Source organism: Melospiza melodia, chromosome 17, assembly GCF_035770615.1.
Source record: "Melospiza melodia melodia isolate bMelMel2 chromosome 17, bMelMel2.pri, whole genome shotgun sequence".
Taxonomy (NCBI): Eukaryota; Metazoa; Chordata; class Aves; order Passeriformes; family Passerellidae; genus Melospiza; species Melospiza melodia.
Genome location: NC_086210.1, coordinates 15928662 through 15933661, shown reverse-complemented (window position 1 = coordinate 15933661; position 5000 = coordinate 15928662).

The window sequence follows — 5000 nt, the reverse complement described above, 5'->3', positions numbered from 1 at the left end:
CTCATCGATCGGGCGCGCGGCCGAGGAAGGAGCCGCGCCAACAGCGACAAGGGCCCCACGGCCACGGTCCTGGGACAACGGCGACGGCCGCCCAAGCCCCGCCTGCGGAGCGCTCGCGGCAGAGGAGGAGCGCGGGGGGTGCCGCCACCCGCCCGCCCGGTTTCCCGCGGGCTCCAACGGCTTCCCCTTTCGGCTAGGCAACGGCAGGACTGGGACTGGGCTGGCCCGCCAGGCCGGGGGGACTCGGCTTCCCCTTCCGGCCCGGGGAACCCGGCCGAGCGTGCGAGAAAAAGTGCCACCGGACCGCGCCACCGGCGGCCGGCTCTCCCTTTTCCGGGAAAAAATTGCCGGGGGAGCGGCACGACAAAAAAAGGCACATGGAGGCGCGTTCGCAACGATCCGTGCTAGCCACGGGGGCCGCGGGCACGGGGCACCGGGGACCGTGGGGGGCGAGACGCGAGACTCACTCCCCCCACGGACCCGCCGGCTTCCCGCTCGCTCCCTTCTCTCTCGCCGCCGCCGCGCGCCCCTTCGTCGCAACGCTTCTCGGTGCCGCGGCTTAGGGCCGCCGGAGAAAAATTAAGATCCGCGGAGGCCGGGCGGGCGCCCCCACTCTGCCCGCACGCCGGCGCGCCTAAACCGCGGAAAAAAAAAAAGCCGGGCCCGCGTGGCAACCCAGCCCGCCCGGCATAAGCGGCTCGGTCCGTGCGGCCACGACCGAGGTGGGCGAGGCGCCGCCGCCTCGCCCGGGACAAGTCCGGGGGGCTCCCTCCGTCGGGTGCCGGGTCCGTCAACTCCAAAAATCTCTGCCCGCCAACGCGGGTCCCCGGCTTAAGGCCGAGGAAGGGGGATGGTTTCAACAACGCGGGCCGGGGACGGGGCGCCCCGACCCCGGGCTCCGCAGCTTTACCGGGCGGGCCGACCGCCGCCGAGGCGGACCGACAGCCCAAAAAAGTGCCCGCCGAGTGGGCCCCGGCTTAAGGCCAGGCACGAAAGGGACGAGGCGCCGCCGCCTCGCCCGCCACCGCTGCCCAGGGGGGCCGCCCCCCTTGCGAATCGGCCGGCAGAAGCCGGGCCGGCGCGGGAAAGCTCGCAGCTTCTCTCTCCGCCTTGCCTCGGACGCCAAGCGGCTTCCCTCTCGGATCGTCTTTCGGCAGCCCTTCTCCCTCGGCCTCGCGGGGAGATCGCCCCCGGTTCTCCGGCAGCCCTTCTCTCTCGGCCTCGCGGGGAGATCGCCCCCGGTTCTCCGGCAGCCCTTCTCTCTCGGCCTCGCGGGGAGACCGCCCCCGGTTCTCCGGCAGCCCTTCTCTCTCGGCCTCGCGGGGAGACCGCCCCCGGTTCTCCGGCAGCCCTTCTCTCTCGGCCTCGCGGGGAGACCGCCCCCGGTTCTCCGGCAGCCCTTCTCTCTCGGCCTCGCGGGGAGACCGCCCCCGGTTCTCCGGCAGCCCTTCTCTCTCGGCCTCGCGGGGAGACCGCCCCCGGTTCTCCGGCAGCCCTTCTCTCTCGGCCTCGCGGGGAGATCGCCCCCGGTTCTCCGGCAGCCCTTCTCTCTCGGCCTCGCGGGGAGATCGCCCCCGGTTCTCCGGCAGCCCTTCTCTCTCGGCCTCGCGGGGAGATCGCCCCCGGTTCTCCGGCAGCCCTTCTCTCTCGGCCTCGCGGGGAGATCGCCCCCGGTTCTCCGGCAGCCCTTCTCTCTCGGCCTCGCGGGGAGATCGCCCCCGGTTCTCCGGCAGCCCTTCTCTCTCGGCCTCGCGGGGAGATCGCCCCCGGTTCTCCGGCAGCCCTTCTCTCTCGGCCTCGCGGGGAGACCGCCCCCGGTTCTCCGGCAGCCCTTCTCTCTCGGCCTCGCGGGGAGATCGCCCCCGGTTCTCCGGCAGCCCTTCTCTCTCGGCCTCGCGGGGAGATCGCCCCCGGTTCTCCGGCAGCCCTTCTCTCTCGGCCTCGCGGGGAGATCGCCCCCGGTTCTCCGGCAGCCCTTCTCTCTCGGCCTCGCGGGGAGATCGCCCCCGGTTCTCCGGCAGCCCTTCTCTCTCGGCTTCGCTGTGCCAAGCTTTTCCGGGAAAGACGGGAGCCGGGACAAAGCCACAGACAGACTCGTCCCGGCTAGGCGGCACCTCCTCTGCCCTGCCGACCGCACCAGCACGGTCGCTCCCTTCCGCCTTAAACACAGGCACGGCATGAAACCAACCTGTGGGGATGCGGCCCGTCACCTCGCTCCCATAATACGGACAGATGAGTCCGAAGGCGCCCAAGCCTCCAAGGGGACTGATGGAGCTCGACCGGGAAAAGGCGCCACCGCAGGCCGCCTCTTACGATGAGGCAGCCGGAGGCAGCCGGCAACAGCGACCCCTTGGTGAACTTCCGCAGCCGGCCGGGACAACAGGTCTACCCAGCACCGGCCGAAATACGACTAAGTCCCGCCGGATCCGGGGTAGACCTGGTGTCCCGCCGCATCCGGGGTAGACCTGGTGTCCCGGGCTCCGGGGTAGACCTGGTGTCCCCGGCCACGGGGTAGACCTGGTGTCCCGCCGGACCCGGGGTAGACCTGGTGTCCCCGGCCACGGGGTAGACCTGGTGTCCCCGGCCACGGGGTAGACCTGGTGTCCCGCCGGATCCGGGGTAGACCTGGTGTCCCGGGCTCCGGGGTAGACCTGGTGTCCCCGGCCACGGGGTAGACCTGGTGTCCCGCCGCATCCGGGGTAGACCTGGTGTCCCGCCGGCCCCGGGGTAGACCTGGTGTCCCCGGCCACGGGGTAGACCTGGTGTCCCGCCGGATCCGGGGTAGACCTGTTGTCCCCGGCCACGGGGTAGACCTGGTGTCCCGCCGGACCCGGGGTAGACCTGGTGTCCCCGGCCACGGGGTAGACCTGGTGTCCCCGGCCACGGGGTAGACCTGGTGTCCCGCCGGATCCGGGGTAGACCTGGTGTCCCGGGCTCCGGGGTAGACCTGGTGTCCCCGGCCACGGGGTAGACCTGGTGTCCCGCCGCATCCGGGGTAGACCTGGTGTCCCGCCGGCCCCGGGGTAGACCTGGTGTCCCCGGCCACGGGGTAGACCTGGTGTCCCGCCGGATCCGGGGTAGACCTGGTGTCCCGGGCTCCGGGGTAGACCTGGTGTCCCCGGCCACGGGGTAGACCTGGTGTCCCGCCGCATCCGGGGTAGACCTGGTGTCCCGCCGGCCCCGGGGTAGACCTGGTGTCCCCGGCCACGGGGTAGACCTGGTGTCCCCGGCCACGGGGTAGACCTGGTGTCCCGCCGGATCCGGGGTAGACCTGGTGTCCCGGGCTCCGGGGTAGACCTGGTGTCCCCGGCCACGGGGTAGACCTGGTGTCCCGCCGCATCCGGGGTAGACCTGGTGTCCCGCCGGCCCCGGGGTAGACCTGGTGTCCCCGGCCACGGGGTAGACCTGGTGTCCCGGCGGCCCCGGGGTAGACCTGGTGTCCCGGGCGGCGGGGTAGACCTGGTGTCCCCGGCCGCGGGGTAGACCTGGTGTCCCGCCGGCCCCGGGGTAGACCTGGTGTCCCGCCGGCCCCGGGGTAGACCTGGTGTCCCGGGCCCCGGGGTAGACCTGGTGTCCCGGCCGCCGGGGTAGACCTGGTGTCCCGCCGGCCCCGGGGTAGACCTGGTGTCCAAGGCCCCGGGGTAGACCTGGTGTCCCCGGCCACGGGGTAGACCTGGTGTCCCGCCGCATCCGGGGTAGACCTGGTGTCCCGCCGGATCCGGGGTAGACCTGGTGTCCCCGGCCACGGGGTAGACCTGGTGTCCCGCCGGCCCCGGGGTAGACCTGGTGTCCCGGGCGGCGGGGTAGACCTGGTGTCCCCGGCCCCGGGGTAGACCTGGTGTCCCGGGCCCCGGGGTAGACCTGGTGTCCCGGGCCCCGGGGTAGACCTGGTGTCCAAGGCTCCGGGGTAGACCTGGTGTCCCGCCGGCCCCGGGGTAGACCTGGTGTCCAAGGCCCCGGGGTAGACCTGGTGTCCCCGGCCACGGGGTAGACCTGGTGTCCCGCCGCATCCGGGGTAGACCTGGTGTCCCGGGCGGCGGGGTAGACCTGGTGTCCCGCCGGATCCGGGGTAGACCTGGTGTCCCCGGCCACGGGGTAGACCTGGTGTCCCGCCGGCCCCGGGGTAGACCTGGTGTCCCGGGCGGCGGGGTAGACCTGGTGTCCCCGGCCCCGGGGTAGACCTGGTGTCCCGGGCCCCGGGGTAGACCTGGTGTCCCGGGCCCCGGGGTAGACCTGGTGCCTCACCGTCCCCATCGAGCCCGGAGCCGGGCAAAGCTCACAGCCTCATATCACCCCGGAGCCAGACGGCTCGATCGGCCCCGTCCCGCGCAATGAACCCCACCCCGCTTTCCAGATTAATACCTACTTCATGGCCGCTCTAGTCGCTTGGAACGAGAAACTCATCCGGAAAAAACAAACAGACAATAACGATTGGCACATTTTATTTCTCCTCCTTTCGTATCCAGAGCACTCCCAGCCGAGCCGACGGGCAACCCGTGCCCCGTGGTCTGCCTGCTGACACGCTGAACTGGCGAAACAGCGCCCCCGCCCCCGCCCCCGCCCTGTCCCACCCACGCCCTCCTGAGAGCCTACACAGCCCGGCCCCCCTGGCCCCGATGCGGCTCGCCCCGCCCCGCCCCGCCCCGCCCCGCCCACCGGTAGAGGCGGCCGCCGCCGGCACCACCGCCAGCACACAGGCGGCCACTTTCGGGCGGGTTCTTTCACGGTCCGCAGAGGTCTTCCGCCCTCGACCTCAGTCCAGGGGGCCGTGGGGGCTCGGTGCCGAGGCGCCCGGGGCCGGCACGAAGCCGCCGGCCCTTGGCCCTCGTCCGCACACAGACACAGATACAGCGCCACACCCACCGACCCCCCCCCCCCCCCCGTGCGCACGCTCACTCCCCAAGGTCATCCCTTCAGGCCACCACACCGCCCCCTCGCCGCCCCCCGCCACCTGCCCCCGCCCCCCCGCCGGGCAGCGGGGCACGCCCACCCGCCCGCCC